This window comes from Carcharodon carcharias, chromosome 2 (assembly GCF_017639515.1).
Source record: "Carcharodon carcharias isolate sCarCar2 chromosome 2, sCarCar2.pri, whole genome shotgun sequence".
In the NCBI taxonomy this organism is placed as follows: Eukaryota; Metazoa; Chordata; class Chondrichthyes; order Lamniformes; family Lamnidae; genus Carcharodon; species Carcharodon carcharias.
The window spans coordinates 134,093,458-134,111,410 of record NC_054468.1 but is presented as its reverse complement, the minus strand read 5'-3'; the positions used below and the strand labels follow the sequence as shown (position 1 = coordinate 134,111,410).

The 17,953-nt window shown below is 43.2% G+C and overlaps 1 protein-coding gene across 5 annotated transcripts in view; it reads left to right on the top strand.

Annotated features, from left to right (window-relative positions):
• Nucleotides 1-17,953, top strand: part of LOC121290818 (son of sevenless homolog 1) — a 288,768-nt gene that overhangs the window by 183,447 nt on the left and 87,368 nt on the right. The window lies entirely within an intron of this gene.

Below are 17,953 nucleotides of genomic sequence, written 5' to 3'. Positions count from 1 at the left end.
TTTTTTGTTTTTATCTCTGAAAAATATTTCTCTTTTGGACTGTGTTTGTGCTATAATACACACTGAATTTGGTACCTCAGCTATAGGAAAATGAGAATAAAACAAAAATCCCACATGTATCTAAAGCAAAATGAATTCTTGAATTAAACATGAGTGCCATTGTGAATTAAGAGAGTTTATAAAAGATCATTTTCCTTTAAAGTATTTGATGTTCATTATCAGGAGGTCTTATGGCATAGTGGTAGTGTCCCTACCTCTGGCCTAGAAGCTCTGGGTTCAGGCCCCACTTAGGGGTTTCATAACCAAAGAAGGTATGTTCATAACATGGTCAAACAGGTTGATTGTCAGCCTGTAAATCCTTTCGTATGCCTAATGGACAGTTTCCTGTCAGTCATAATGCAGAAGGCAATGGCAAACCACTGCATAATTTGTCAAACATAATCATGGACCAATGCAATGGAAGTCCATGGTTACCAACACCCTCTTAGGGCATGGTATCTGAAGGAGGAGGTTAAGTATCAAAAATGCCATTCTTTGACCCTTCTTGCCCTCTTGTATAAAATGTAGGTTGCTGTTCAGCTTGTTTTATTTCAGCAGGAAAATGCTTTGGATTGTACATTATTTACAATATAGTTGGTTCATTTCATTTTTGCAATTTTCATCCATTTAGAGCAATTTTGGGACTCTCTTGCTTTCAAATTTGACAAATGGAATTGAAAAGAAATTATACCTGGAAAATCAGGTTTTAAGTGAGTGTGCACCATTATGACCACTCTGTGTTTCGATTTGTAGTGTTGCCAAATTTGCCTTGGCTTTTCACCCCAGAACCTGCACAATAGTTTCTAATGTTTTCAGGTGATTACTGAAGAGTGCCTTAAGTACAAATCTAATTCAAAAAAACTGCAGTGGCATCTCCTGTTGCTGTGATGTCTGATGCTTCTTCGCTTTGGAACTGATCAGTGTTCTGATTCTGGTATTCTGTAGATATTTTTCTTGTGCTTAACAGCCAATCACTAACACATTTAAGGTTGTGCCCTATATCTCAAGTTGTAAGCTACAAATTAGGTTTATTAAGAAGTGAAATTAGTGGCAGCAATAGCAACCGCAATAGATTTCACTAGAACACAAAACTTTATTTAAGCTCAGAATCACTATTACAAAACAAATAATACACCAATGTCTTTGAAATTCATAATAACACTTAACTTAGAGGGGCATCGGCAATACTGAGTTTATATGTGAATTGGATGCCTAGAATGCTGCCATTAATCCTGTTTGTCAATGGCCTGGCAAAGCAGAAATTCACCAAATGAGCCCAAATGCAGCCAACAAGTATAGCCCCTTCAGACACAAACTGTTACACAAATTCCTTTTGGGGGAAAAAAAATCATACATTTGAAGACTATGCTTCTTCTATTTTTCAAATACCACAATTACCACATGTCCTCAAACTGGATTGTTATCCTACTCCCAGTGTCCCAGCTCTGTTCGTGCAAGTCTTAATTAAGAACTTTTTTTTCCTGCTGTTGGTTGACCTATTAAAAGACTGCATCACTGCAGGAAAAGACTGAGATAGACTCTCCCATGGTAAGAGCTTGGTGGTGGTTAATTTGCTTCACTTTGCGGTTTGGGCTTCCAGCAGATGCTGCATTTCCTTTGCAGTAACCTTGGACACCTACCAGATGCAAAAAAGCCTAAAAGTCAGATAGAATCTTCATGCTACCCCTTATATTAAGGCGAGGATAGAGCTGCCCGTCTCAGTAGCCAAAAGGTTATAGACACCGAAACATTTCAAAGTCAAGCTTATCATTTCTCAAAAATATTGCAAAGCACATTAATTACTTTCAAGCACATAGTTATACATTTTGGGATAGGCTTAGATATTCTTATTGAGTGGCCTATTAGTCAGATTTTCTAAGTGGTCTGACCATTTTATGTTTAGGGGTGTTTCTGAACTGCCAAATATCCAACAATGTAATGATGCAACCCAGGTGTATTAGAACTGGAAATATGTGTCTTTTACATTTGTCAATCACTTAGAAGGTGGACTGTGCAAATGTGAGATAAGGTCACATTAATCTTTAAACTGATCAATTTCACGGTATCACAGAGTCATGCAGCACAGAAAGAGGCTGTTTGACCCAGCATGCCTGTGACAGCACATTGAAAAGAACCATCCAATTGGTTCCATTCTCATAGAGTCATAGAGGTCTACAACACAGAAAAAGGCCCTTCAGCCCATCGAATCTGTGCCGGTCAAACAACTACCTAACTATTCTAATCCCATTTTCCAGCACTAGACCCATAGCCTTGTATCCCGTGGCATTGCAAGTACAAATCCAAATACTTAAATGTTATGAGGGTTTCTGCCTCTACCACCCTTTCAGGCAGTGAGTTCCAGATTCCCGCCACCCTCTGGGTGAAAAAATCCTTCCTCACGCCCCCTGTAAACCTCCTGCCCCTTACCTTAAATCCATGCCCCCTGGTTATTGATCCCTCCACCAAGGGGAAAAGTTCCTTCCTGTCTACCCTATTTATGCCCCTCATAATTTTATACACCTCAATCTTGTCCCCCCTCAATCTCCTCTGCTGCAAGGAAAATAACCCCAGTCTATTCAATCTCTCCTCATAACTAAAACTCTCCAGCCCAGGCAACATCCTGGTAAATCTCCTCTGCACACTCTCTAGTGCAATCACATCTTTCCTATAACACGGATTCCAGAACTGCATGCAGTACTCTAGCTGTGGCCTAACCAGCATTTTATGCACTTCCAGCATAACCTCCCTGCTCTTATATTCTATGCCTTGGCTAATAAAGGCAAGTATCCCATATGCCTTCTTAACAATCTTATCTACCTGCTTTGCTATCTTAAGGGATAGCACACCAAGGCCCCTCTGTTCCTCGGTACTTCCCAGGGTCATATCATTCATCGTGTATTCCCATGCTTTCTTTGCCCTGCCCAAGTGCATGACCTCACACTTATCCGGATTAAATTCCATTTGCCACTGATCAGCCCATATGTATCCTCCTGTAATCTAAGGCTATCCTCCTCACTATTTACCACCCCACCAATTTTTGTGTCATCCACGAACTTACTGATCAATCCTCGCACATTCAAGTCTAAACCATTTATATATACCACAAGCAGCATGGGACCCAACACCGATCCTTGTGGAACCCCACTGGAGACAGGCATCCAGTCACACAAACAGCCTTTGACTATGACTCTGCCTCCTGCCATTCAGCCAATTTTGGATCCAATTTGCCAAATTGCCTTGCATCCCATGGGCACTTACCTTCGTCATCAGTCTCCCATGTGGGACCTTATCAAAGCCTTGCTGAAGTCCACATAAACTACGTCAAATGCATTGCCCTCATCTACACACCTGGTCACCTCTTTGAAAAATTCATTCAAATTGGTCAGACATGACCTCCCCTTAACAAAACCATGCTGACTGTCCTTGATTAACCCTGCCTCTCCGTGTAGATTAATTCCGTCCCTCAGAATTGCTTCCAATAGTTCCCCCAGCACTGAGGTTAGACTGACTGGCCTGTAGTTCCTTGGTTTATCCTTTCCTCCCTTCTTGAATAACAATACCACATTGGTTGTCGTCCAGTCCTTTGGCACCTCTCCTGTGGCCAGAAAGGTATTGAAAATTATTGCTAGCCCCTTGCTGTCTCCTCCCTTTCCTCACTCAACAGCCTGGGATACATTTCATCTGGGCCTAGAGATTTATCTACTTTTAAGCCTGCCAGACCACTTAGAACCCCCCCCTTTCTATGCTAATTTCTTTAATTATATCACAGTCCTTCTAACTGATTTCCATTCCACGTCGTCCCTCTCAATTGTGAACACCGACACAAAGTATTCATTTAGAACCCTACCTATGTCTTCTGGCTCCACACACAAATTACCACCATGGTCCTTAATGGACCCTACTCTTTCCCTGGTTATCCTCTTACTCTTAATGTACTTGTAAAATAACTTCGGATTTTCCATTATTTTACTTGCCAATGTTTTTCCATGCCCCCTTTTTGCGCTCCTAATTTCCTCTTTAAGTTTTCCCCTTACACCTTCTATACTCCTAGGGCTTCTGCAGTTTTGAGCCCTTGGAATCTGCCATAAACCTCCCTTTTTCTCTTTATCCAATCAGGTATATCCCTCGACATCCAGGGTTCCCTGGATTTGTTGGTCCCACCCTTTATCTTTACTGGAATATGTTGGCCCTATTTCCTTCTTGAATGAGTCCTACTGCTTTGACGCAGATTTACCTAAAAGTAGCTGCTCCCAGTCCACTCTGGCCAAATCATATCTGATCTTATTAAAATTGGGCTTCCCTCAATTTAGAGCCCTGATTTCTGGCCCATCCTTGTCCATTTCCGTAACAACCTTGAATCTAATGGAGTTACGATCACTATCTGCAAAATGCTCCCCCACTGATACCTCCACCACTTGCCCGGCTTCATTCCCCAAAATTAAGTCCAGGACTGCCCCCTCTGTTGTAGGACCTTCTATATACTGGCTCAAAAAGCTCTCCTGGATGCATTTTAAGAATTCTTCTCCCTCTAAACCTATCACACTATGACTAATCCAGTTAATGTTGGGGAAGTTGAAATCCGCCACTGTTACTATCCTATTATTTTTACACTTCTCTGAAATTTGCCTACATACCTGATCTTCTATTTCTCCCTGACAGTTTGGGGGCCTATTGTACACTCCTAGCAATGTTATTGCTCCTTTTTTGTTTTTCAGTTCTACGTAGACATAGCTTCATTTGAGGAGCCTACTAAGATGTTATCCCTCCTTACTGCTGTAATTGATTCCTTGATCAATATTGCAATACCACCTCCTCTTTTACCTGCTTCCCTATCTCACATGAAGACCCTATATCCTGGAATGTTTAGCTACCAATCCTGCCCCTCTCTCAACCATGTCTCTGTGACAGCAATAACATACATCCATGTGTTCATTTGTGCCCTCAACTCATCTGCCTTATTCGTCAGACTCCTTGCATTAAAATAAATACCATTCAACCTTGCCAAACTCCCTTGTGCCTTAACTGGCCTATAATTTCTATGCCTTTCTGACTCACTTGCTCTCTCGTCTATTCTGGCTGTGCATCCACCCCCCCTGCTGAACTTCCTCTCAGGATCCCATCCCCCTGCCAAGTTAGCATAAATTCTCCCCAACAGAACTAGCAAACCTTCCGGGTTGGGTGCAACCCATCTGCCCTGTACAGGTCCCACTGCCCCCAGAAATGGTCCCAATGTCCCAGAAATCTAAAGCCCTCCCTCCTGCACCATGTCTCCAGCCACGCATTCATCTGGACTAACTTCCTATTTCTATAGTCACTAGCACGTGGCACCGTAAGTAAAGCAGAGATTACTACCTTTTGAGGCCCTGTTTTTTTTAATCTGCTTCCTAGCTCCCTAAATTCTGCTTGCAGGACCTCATCCCTTTTTCTACCTACGTCGTTGGTACCAATATGTACCACGATCTCTGTCTGTTTGCCCTCCCTCTTTAGAATGGCCTGCAATCGTTCAGTGACACCCTTGACCCTGGCACAGGGAGGCAAAATGCCATCCTGGAGCCTATGGCTGTAGAAATGCCTGTCTGTTCCCCTTACTATCGAGTCTCCTACCACAATTGCTCTTGCCCTCTTCTCCTCCTCCGGCCTCACCCCAGGTGCAGCTGAGCCACTCTCAGTGCCATGAATGTGGCTGCAGTCCCCAGAGGAACCGTCATTCTCACCGCTTTCCAACATAGAGAAACGGTTCTCGAGCAAAATGCACCCTGGGGATTTCTTGACTACCTGTCTGACACCTTTCTTCTGACTGATGGTCACCCATTCCCCGTCTGTCTGCACTTTACTAAGTTGTGGGGTGACCACGTCTAAAAACATGCTAGCCACGAAACTCTCAGCCTCGCGGATGCACTTCAGTGCCTCCAGCTGCCGCTCAAGCATGTTTTTAGACGTGGTCACCCCACAACTTAGGAAAGTGCAGACAGAGGGGGAATGGGTGACCATCAGTCAGAAGAAAGGTGTCAGGCAGGTAGTCAAGAAATCCCCAGGGTGCATGTCGCTTGAGAACCGTTTCTCTGTGTTAGAAAGCGGTGAGAGTGACGGTTCCTCTGGGGACTGCAGCCACACTCATGGCACTGAGAGTGGTTCAGCTGCACGCCGGGGTGGGGGGGGGGGGGGGGGGGGGGGGGGGGGGGGGTGGCAAGAGCAATTGTGGTAGGAGACTCGATAGTAAGGGGAACAGACAGGCGTTTCTACTGCCATAGATATGGCTCCAGGATGGCATTTTGCCTCCCTGAGCTGCCCTGCCTTGCCTCTAATTGAAAAAAACCCTTACTTTAAATTAAATACAGGAAAAAAAAAAGTTATATTATTTATGTACTTTAAATAAAAACTAGAACTCTTACCTTTCCTTAGCTTAATCTATTTTAAACTGGAGAAACACCTAGAGAAAAACTCTTACCTACTACTCCCCAGTCAGCTCTCACCTTTGTGCTGACATCACTTTTTGAAACTTCCCCACACTCATGCTGGTTCTGATCTCTCCGCTGCGCTTTTGTGCTGTCTTATGATGTCACTCTTGATATTTTCAACAAGAACTGACTGCAAGACTCTCTTCCCAAACTGCCTCACCGCGATGCTGACTGCAGGACACTCTTTCCAGATTGCTTCACTGTGATGCTGACTGCAGGGCACTCTTTCCAGCACTCCTAGTCTTTCACCATAGCCCTGCAAACTGTTCCTAACCATCAACTCCACCCCCTCCTTGATCCCTGTTTGAGGCTGCACCAAATGATTTGCAACCTCGGCATCTTTTTGATCCTGAAATGACCTTCTGACCATACACTCCATCACCAAGACTGCCTGTTTCCATCTCCATAGCATCACTGATCTCCACCTCTGCTGCTGAAACTCTCTTCTGTGCCTTTGCTAGCTTTGGATTTGACAAGTCCAACACTCTCCTTGGTCAACCTCCCATCCTACATCCTTCATAAACTTGAACTCATCCAAACCTCAATGGCCATTTCCTAATTCGTGTTTTATAAAGGTTATGCATTACTTCTTTGCTGTTGTACTCTGTCTCCATTTCCAAGGATTCTAAATGCCTTACCAGCCTTCCTTACTGTCCTGCCACCTCCAAAAACTTGTGGTCTCTCTTTTCCTGCACCCCTTATAAAATTGTACCATTTAGTTTATATTGCCTTCATCATTCTTCCCGCCAAAATGTTTTACTTCACACTTATCTTCCTTCAGTTTTATCTGCTATGTGTCTGCCTGTTTTTACCGGTCTACATTCTCTGAAGGCTGTTACTATCCTCCTCCTATCTGCACTGGATGACTTCTCTACTTGAGTATTAGCCAGAATATTGAAAACGATTCATGCTATTCTTCAAATAATGCCATACAACCCTCATCTGAAGGATAGCACCTCCTTGATTGCATTATTCCATTATTTATTGCACCGGAATGCTGGCCTATGTTATGTACTCAATTTCTCATGTAGAGACCTATAACCATCATGCTCAAAAGGTGAGAATACTACCAGCTAAGCATTGTGGCTTCTAAAGCTATTATATGATTTTGCTGGGCATCTTTGAGTCTATATAGCGTATATTACCTCAGCCTAAATTACATCACATTCGGCAAAGCAATTAGATACAGGTCCTTTTCCCTGAAGTCAAGCCCTGGCCATACTATACAGTAGAGTGACTCCTTGTTAGTGAGCCACAATGAGCAGGTGAGAAATGGTGGAATGGTCCCCCTCTCTTTCCGCCTCTCGGTTGACCACAACAGCTGTTTCAAAAGAATTTGCTTTCCAATTCAGTGAGTGATATTAGGGCAGGTGGCCAAAAGTTTTGTCTGACAGATTTTCTTGTAAGTTTTAAAAGAAAAGGAATTGGTACTTATTGTACGTAACACCCAACATGTAAAAACAATGCTCCAACTCTCGCATGCATGCACTCGAGATTCTCTTTCTCTCTCTCACACACTCACACACACACTCTCTCTCTCTCACACAAACACACACACACAAACACACACACACACACACACACACACTCTCTCTCTCACACACTCTCACGCATGCGCGCGCACACACACACACAAACACACACACACACACACACACACATTACAAAGAGGGATGGTAGGTAAATGGTTTGAGTTCCAAAAGAAAGCCAATTATATGCTGATCTTGTAGATTGATGAGTTGGATGATTTCAGGCTGGGTTCAGTGAGCTTTCCAGATTCTGCGTTGAGGTGATTTAAAATGTTGACGGGCGATCTCTGCCTCTTCTTCAGGAGTTAGCAGTTGCTTGCTTTATGTTATAGATGCTGCCTGTTGTTAAATGACTGGTCAGAATTCAAGCAAGGCATACTTGCAGAATGGCTGGAGAGAGAAAGGGACTGCGAGTCATCGTCTTGCTGTTATTCTCACATGGTCTTTCTGAACACTGACCTGGAAAAGCAGTGTCTTAAAACATGGGTTAGCTTGCTTATGATATGGCCTTCATTCACAAACAAGCCAGTTTCCAATTATAGTCACAATAAGCTGGGGAACCCTCATTCTAGAACCATAGTTTGAAGTGGTTGGAGGAGGGAGGGTGGGGGGGGGAGGTCCCTTCTCAGCTGGGGTCTATTGTCCAAAGTGATTGAGTCTTAACGGCTTGGTCCACATCCCCCTGAATACACAGGTTATGTCTGGATGTTTTGTGAATGGTTCAGGAGGTGTGTCATTCACACTCATTTAATTTTAGTTCTGTTGAAGAGTCATACGGACTTGAAACGTTAACTGTATTCCTCTCCGCAGATGCTGTCAGACCTGCTGAGTTTTTCCAGGTATTTTTATTTTTGTTTTTGTTTTTAATTTGATTGTCTCTGGTGGGCTACTTCTAGGTAGCCTGACTCAGTTCTGATAGCTTTGTAAATGGCAAGGTGTAGTTATGTAGATGTTCAGTCATCTTAAGAACTGCTGTTAAAGTCACTTAAAATGCTGCTGTCTTTTAAAAACTTATTCTGTGGCTTCAGCCCACTCAATACATAATCATTTTTGATATAAAAGAGCTTTTTTTTTTAGCACCTTCATAAACTTGAGATCATCCAAAACACTGCTGTCCATAGCCCAGTCGCACCAAGTCCCCTTCACCCATCACCCCATGTGCTCACTGACCCACACTGGCTCTTGGTTAAGCAATGCTTCAATTTTGGAATTCTTGTGCTTGTTTTCAAATCTCTCCACAGCCTTGCTCCTCCCAATTTCTACAACCTCCTCCAGCTCCATAATCCTCTGCGATATCTGCACTCGCCTAATTTTGGCCTCTTGAGCACGCTTGGTTTGAATGGCTCCACCATTGGCGGCCATGCCTTTGACTACTTAGGTCATATTCTCTGGAATTTCCTCACTAAACCTTCCCACTTCTCGACCTTGCTTTCCTCCTCAAAGTCACTCCTCCTTTGACAAAACTTTTGGGCCACCTGCCCTAATATCACCTTACTTAACTAGATGTTTTTATTTTCTCATAATCCTCCTGTAAAGTGCCTTGGGACATTTTATTATGTTAAAAATGGTGTATAAATACAAGTTATTATTGTTGTTGTTGTAATGCTGATCATTTTAATACTGGTGGTAACGCTAGTATTTTAGGACAACAATGTCTTGTCCTCTGTAGTAATTAAACAGATTCTGGCACGATGGATAACGTAAAATACAGTGCTCCCAGTGCTAAGTAGTTCTAAAGGGTTCAAAGCTTTAGGTCCACTTTTGAACCTCAGGCTAATGTTCCCTCTAAACTCTGCAGGTGTGCAGCAATCATGAATTTGCCAGGCAGGGAACAAATAGGCCTTGTTCTAGACCGTTGTCTTTAAAATGTGTGCATGCACAGCTGCACGTAATTCTTAGAGACGTGTGTGCAGTGCAACAAGCCATGCACCACAATAGAAATTAGAGGGAACACTGCCTTAGAACCCTGAGCAAATTCCTCAAAAAAGGAAATGCTGAGAATGGCAGCACGGTGTCAGATCATCCACTGTATGCATCAAAGAGCTGACTGCCTGCAGTGGACCTAAGGAATGCCAGCTTTCAGATGACATTGATCTGCCCTTAGAGTTTAGACGTCACAGTAACAAACGCAGCGCTCTCCTTGGCCATTTTTTTAAGCCACAAGGTGCTCATATATTGAAACCCTTCCGCAGCCAGCTGAAAGGGTGATTAAGTAGCTGGGCAAGCATTGCTGTTATACTTTGCTGATCATAATTTACCCACAGAAATGGATGCCCCATCCAAAAATGGTGAGGAACATATTTTGGTATAAAGAATTATCAATCTTAACAATTACTATGTCTCCATGTCTTTATTTGTCCTTTTTTTGTTTTAATACTGGCTATCAGGTGAAACTTGGAAGAAAACTGTGTGTACAACGTGTGGTGTTTTATGCACACAAGCATGTATGGTAGTAAAGGACTCTGCGTAGCATTTTCACTTCATAATATAAGAAATGAGAACAGGAGAACATTTGGCGCCTCAAGCATGCTTCATTCAGTAAGATCATGGCTGATCTGATTGTGGCCTTAACTTCAGTTTCCTGCCTACATTCACTACCATCACCACCCCTCCCCATCCCCCCAATAACCCTTAGCTCTATTGTAGAACAAAAGTCTGTTTAACTCACCCTTGAATATATTCAATGATCCTGCCTCCACTGCCTGACTCGGTCCTGATAACTTCGTAGAGAATTCCAAAGATTAATGGCCCTCTGAGAGAAGAAATTCCTCCTCATGTTGAGGGGAGGCAACTTGACTATCATCAAAAGTTAAGGAGGTGGTGGGTGGTTTCCTCTCGTATCAGACGTAATTACAAAAATGCTCCCCTCTGGTTAATTAGTGTGCATGCCCAGTTCTAAACAGCAAGTGGCGAGCAGTTTTTTAGCAGCTCTTACTGCTGTTAGCAATGCATAATGCATAAGGTCATTCTAGGTGGTGACTTCAACTATGTCATCAATGCTACTGGACAATCTGGCAGGGCCAACAGCAAACCAGGTGCTATTTCCATACTCCTGATGGAAATTGTAAAAGATGCAATGATGTGCAAGGTCTTCAGCAACCCTGCAGGAAGAACACTACACAGATACACCTGGTTGAGGCCAGACAGTCCCATCTGTTCCAGGATAGACTTCTTGTTTGTGCCCTGAGTGCCTACGACCCAATCTACTGACGTCAAGCCGGTTTTCTTCTCTGGCCAGTGCACCTTACTAGCTGACTGCCAGGAAGACAGAACGTTAGCAGGGGACATGGAAGCTGAATGTAAAACCGTTGACCCCAGAAAACATTGAAGAACTTAAAAGGGATCAATTACTAAAGCTGCTGGTCTTCCTGCATGGTGTGGATATCCCTCTGCCATAGGTAAAATACCAGTGGGACAGAGTGAGCAGTAGGATCATAACATAAACTGGGGACTCTTGCTTGGATTTCGAGTGCTGGTACTTGCTGAGGCTAAGATTGGTAAAGTTTCCACAGTGAATTTTACTATACTACTTGAAAGCAGAATGGTTTTGTCAATTGTTCCGACTTTTCTGGACAGGGAATATTTATCTGTGAGTGATTTGCAACAACTAACCAAGGTGAGGTTAATCGCATTCAAACTAGCCTCTGTTGCCAAGATAAATCATAGCAAGAGCAAGGCCATGTTCTTTGACTGGGCTGACCGATCCTCTGTCCCCTTCACCGTCAGGTCAAACTACCTGAAGGTGCTGGGGATATGGCTTGGAGAGTCTTGGGCCTGTGCCAAAAACTGGGGGGTGTGTATAACCATGATGAGGCAGCAACTGGGCATGCGGGAATGACGCTTCCCCTCCATTACGGGTAAGAAACTGGTCATCAGGTGTGAAGCTCTCTGCGTTGCTATACTTGGCGCAGGTGTGGCCCATACCCCGATCCTGTGCTACAGTGGTCACTCGAACCATCTTCTACTTCATCTGGAGGCCAAAGATGGATCATATCCGTAGAGACACCATGTACAAAACTCTGGATAGAGGAAGGAAAAATGTGCCCAATGTTGCCCTCATCCTGATGGCCACCTTTGTGTGGATCTGCATCAAGCTTGTGTAGATCCTCGGTACACAAACACTAAGTATCACTACGTGCTTGGGTTCTACTTGTTCCTGGTGTTGCGAAAGATGAGCCTGGTCATGCTGCTGTGGAATGCTCAAAGTAGTTGGAATGTGCCGCGTCACCTGTCCCTCGTGGAAAGGTTTGTGCAGAGAAACACCTTAGACCACAAGTCTGTCAGGCAGTGGTCTGCATGTTATGTCCTTGAGGCTCTGTGAGAAAAAGATCCTGTCGGATGGTTCCCTGAGCAGACTGTCAAAGTCTCATCGCCAGAACTTTCAAACAAGCACCAAGACCTAGCTTGGCTGGCAGTGAGAAGGACACTCCCCGTCAGACCCTTCATCCACCATCATTCGCAGCCCTTGCAGCATCTGTGGTGGTGACAAGGCGACCGCACATCTCCTAGAATGTGCCTTTGCGAAGCAAGACTAGAGAGAGATGCAGTGGTTTTTTGTCGAGATTCATCTGAGAAGCTCCTTGACGCAGGAACCTGTGCTCTACGGGTTGTTCCCAGGGTTACACACCAAGACAAACATCAACTGTAGGATCATCAACTCTGTGAAAGACTCTCTTTGGCCTGCCTGAAACCTGCTGGTCTTCCAGTGCAAAGAGTTGTCCCTGACCGAGTGTTGCAGACTGGCACTTTCCAAAGTCCAGCACTATGTGCTGAGGGACGCGCTCAAGCTTCGTGCAGCCACCGCAAAGGCACAATGGCAAAAGACCAGAGTGTAAGGCCTTTCAGCCAAAGTACACTGGGGTTGGTAACAGTGTCGGACCCTTCAGGATGTATACTTGTTGTTGAATGTGTATAATTAATACAATTGTTTTGAGGCACCCCAAAGTGCAACATGCTCTGTGGAAAAAGTTGATTGTTTATTTCACTCGCTATTATGATGATCTGAAAAGTATTTTGTAATTTTCTTTTAGATATTTCTTTTTAAACGAACTATATTTTTGCAAAAAAAAGATTAATCACATTAGCAGAAGAGGTAAAATAAAAGTTTGGGTTACGGGGTGAAAGAGAGTCTAGCCGTTTGGCTGAGGAATTGAGTCCCACTCTGAGCTTTGATAAAACAAAGAGTCTTTGTCTATTGCCTATGAACATCACATATGAACATATGAATTAGGAGCAGTAGTCGGCCATTCACCCCTTCGAGCCTGCTCTGCCATTCAATAAGATCATGGCTAATCTAATTTTAACCTCAACTCCACATTCCTGCCTACCCCAGTAACCTTTCACCTCTTGCTTATTAAGAATCTATCTACCTTTGCCTTAAAAATATTCAAAGGCTCTGCCTCAACCACTTCTTGAGGAAGAGAATTCCAAAGACACACAACCCTCAGAAAAAAATTTTCCTCATCTGAATTCAGTGGATGACCCCTTATTTTTAAACACTGACCCCTAGTTCTAGATTCTCCCTCAAGAGGAAACATCCTTTCCACACCGACCCTGTCAAGTCCCCTCAGCACCTTACATGTTTCAATCAAGTCACCTCTTACTCTTCTAAACTCCAGCGGATACAAGCCTAGCCTGCCCAGCCTTTTCACATATGGCAACCTGCCCATTCCAGGTGTTAGTCTAATAAACCTTCTCTGAACTGCCTCCAATGCAATTACGCTTTCCTTAATTAAGGTGACCAATACTATCCACAGTCCTTCAGATGTGGCCTCACCCATGCCCTGTATAACTGAAGCATCACCTCCCTAATCTTGTATTCAGTTCCCCTCGCAATTAGCTTTGCTAATTACTTGCTGTACCAGCAAACTAATCTTTTGTGATTCATGCACGAGGACATCTAGATCCCTCTGCATCTTACAACTCTGCAGTCTCTCACCATTTAGATAAACGCTTCTTCTTTATTTGCCCTGCCAAAATAGACAACCTCTCATTTTCCCACATACTCTATTTACCAGATTTTTGCCCACTCACCTAACCTATCTATATCCTTTTGTAGCCTTATGTCCTCTTCACATCTTACTTTCCACCCATCTTTGTGTCATCAGCAAATTTAGCAGTCATACCTTTGGTCCCTTCATCCAAGTCATTTAAATAAATTGTTAAGAGTTGAGGCCCTGGCACTGATCTGTGTGGCACACCACTCTTACATCTTGCCAACCAGAAAATGACCCATTTATATCTATTTAGTTTCCTGTTATCGAGTCAATCTTCTATACATGCCAGTACATTACCCCCTACACCATGTGCTTTTATTTTCCACAATAATGTTTGATGTGGCACCTTATCAAATGCCTTCTTGAAAATCTAAGTACAGTACACCCATCGGTTCCCCTTCAACCACGCACATGTTACTTCAAAGAAATTGGTTAAACATAATTTCCCTTTCACAATGTTGACTCTGCCTGATTACCTTGAATTTATCTAAGTGTCCTGTTATTAAGTCTTTAATAACAGCTTCTAACATTTTCCCTATAACAGACATTAAGCTAACTGGCATATAGTTTCCTGCTTTCTGTGTCTCCCTTTTTGAATAAAGGAGTTACATTAGCTATTTTCCAACCTAATGAAACCTTTACCGAGTCTAATGAATTTTGGAAAATTAAATAGGCTCAAGGGCAGGCGAGTCTGAGGTTAGCGATAGGTGGCAGGAAGTTCACCCGCTGGATTTTACAAGCCCTGCTGGAGGGGAGTGTAAAATCCAGCCCACCAAGGATCAGCAAATTCTTTTATGCAAGCTGTGATGTGAAGTCCACATACAATGTGGCTTCCTAGTCTTGCCTGTCATCCATCATGGAGGTCTTAGATGACAGTATGCGGATGAGTCTGGACAAAGCACTAGCTCTGGACAAGTTGACAAAGGCATCATGCCCTTTAAGATGTGTAAAACTCCCAGAAACGATGGCTTACTGGATGCATTATATTTAAAATGTGGGGCTGGATCAGCTTAGACCTGCTGGAAGTGTATGGAGATATACTGCTGTCTGGGTAACACATGCTTGTGATTCTAAACTTTTTGGTAAGATCCGGGTAGGGACCAATAACATTTTGTTTAATGTAGACAAAGCTTGAGATTCAAGACACCAGTGAATATAGCTACAAGATTCCTCAGATTTTGAACAAACAATAAATTTTACTATACAAGGTCAGAAAGATAAAACAATTTACAATATCTCTCTTATACTCCAACATTCAGAGTTAATATGAGGTGCATATGAATTAACAGGCAAACTGTGGTTGAACACATCGTAATGCTCAGTAAATGCCAAGTTCGACCAAAACAAATTCTACAGATTTCTCAACATCAACCTCATTTCTCAACCTGTACATCAGTAAACGCTGATTCAACCACTCTCACTGAAACTCCGTCTCTCTCATGAAGGACTCCAATCTTCACCTTTGAAGATTTTGCCTTGGAATTCTCTCCAAACGTTGCTCCAACTTGGACGGCGTCAACAATGGCCCGCCTTGCAGGGTTTCAGCCTTGTCTCGAGATTCAGTTTCCCTGGATTCCTGAGTATGCACACGAGCAACAACTCACGAGCACTACTTCAGCTCTTTGACCATACCGAGCAGAACACAACAGCCCCAAAGGGGTACCTTTGATCCAATAGCCCGCAGCACAGAGTCACCAACCTTCAGCTGCCTTCTTGGGCCTTCAGGGCTGCTTCTGAGCCCTCTCTGATTGCCAGGGCTTTCCTTGAACCCTCTTCAATTAAAGTCTGCTACCCACAGCCCTTTTCTTAATTGGAGCCTTTTCTTCTCTGTTCCTCTATTTAACTGAACTGGGACCTTTTCCTATCCCTGTCCCTTTTCTTGGATTCTTCTTTTGGGACCTGTCCTTGTCCCCTCTCCCCTTTTGGACCTCTCCCTGGCCCCTGCATGGGAAACTTCTTCTCGATGGCATTTGCTCCTGGTCACCTGACCTGGGTTTTCACACCCTTTTACCTCGTGCACAGTGCACTGGGCTCAACCTTGGCCTCAAAGAACATGTGCCACCCACTCCCGCACGCGTAGAAAGTCTGGCATCTGTCGGGAGTTAAAGTCCCTGATTTCTGCTCTCAATGATTTAAGCATAGTTTTCATAACTCTTGGAGGATAGAAAGCATCAGTACAGTGAAGGCTTCTTTATAATGGCATAATTTCTTCACAAGAAGTAGTTAACATCATAATCTTCTAACGAATAGCTTATTCCACACTATACAAATAAACTTTTCACTTTGTTCCACAATTACACATATCTTTGCAACTTTGTAATGTGATTTAATCAAAACAAAAGCCAGTATATGTAACAAGTATGATTTGCAGGATTTAAATATCATAGAACGATTACAGCTCATAGCTTGCGTTTCTTTTTCTTACACCCGTTTTTTAACTCAGCAGAAAATGTTTCATTTACGTCTGCACCCCAATTGTTCTTTTCATTAGCTATAGGCCTAATTCCATTTATTAGCTAATTTTCCAAACTTAAACCACGGTAAATTCTCATTTCAAGACAGTCAAAATAGCTTCTTTGTGCGCCAACAATTTATTTCTCCTCTGATCAAAATCTCTCTTAGCCATTTCAAGGATGTTATTGAGATGCTTTGGTATTCCTGCTTGGTTTGGTCTCTGAACATTTTAAGATCTTGCAGTTTCTCCCGATCCCATTCCAAATGCTTTCCGAACAACTTCAACCACTTCCTCATTCTGGACTTTTATTGTTCTTTCCAATACTTGAAGACTTCCATGCAAAACAAGAACAACGTCATCCCAATCCTCCTGTGGTTTTAAATGGCCTTTTGCGAACTGTCCTCTTGGCTGGATCCTGGCTGCTCTACTCTGTCACACAACACTGGCAAGGACTTGTAATTCAGTGTCCGCTGTCATTGACCTTTCTGAATTAATTTGCGGTCTCGATCCTTTCTGTTAAAAATTTTCACTTTGCAATTCTGCAGGCACCTCTGTTGCTTCTGTAACGTCCATTACTGAAGTGGATACATCAGTATTGTTACTTGGATCAGTTCCTTGCTCAACTGAATCACAATTGGGCAAGGAGCTTTTACTCACAGGAACAATTTCGGAACTGTGACATCCCATCCCAGGTTGTGGGAAAAATGTACTGCCCGCTATCTCATTTCCCAATATAAAGTCTATATTTGTAATGGATACTTTTGGAACAACTCCAACCACACAGGACCCTTCATCAGAGCACAATTTACATTTACTTTATGCATTGGGTTATGTGCACACATCCCACCAACACCTTGTATTAATTACATTCCAATTCAGTGGACTTTCTGAAGAAAGATCCAAATCCTTTGCTAACAATAAACTCAGAGCTGAACCAGACATCTCTCAGGATAACAGTTTTTCTGGGCCCTTTCTTGAACAAAAATGGAATTACTTCCCCTTCCCATATAAACTCCTTATAATATTTTTCAGTTCTGTTAACTCCTATTGTAAAAACATTGGTAGCAATGGGACTTTCACAAGTTTCACTTTCTGGTGCAGCTTTCTGTGTGGAAAGTCTTGTCACTTGCACCAATAGCATTGTTTTAACATCCACTCCCTTTACTGGTGCTGTAAGGAATATGTCTTTTTGCTTCTATTGGACTGTGGATTAAAATTACAATGGCTGCAGTTTGAAGGACATGTCCACTGGAACAGAATGAGGGATGTGTGCAGTGTTGCAGTCCTGGGATGGGGATGTGCTGTGGGGAACATGTGGTGCCAGAAGGGAGTCCTAGACCAAGGGAACTGCTTGATGGCAGTGTTTTGATTGGCTCCTGACTAGGTGACCAGGTTTTGTGTGGGAGCAGTGCAGAGCAGAATAGCTCCTAGCCTGAAAGGAAAAAGACCTAAAACCTCTTGCTCCTGTATGTGGAA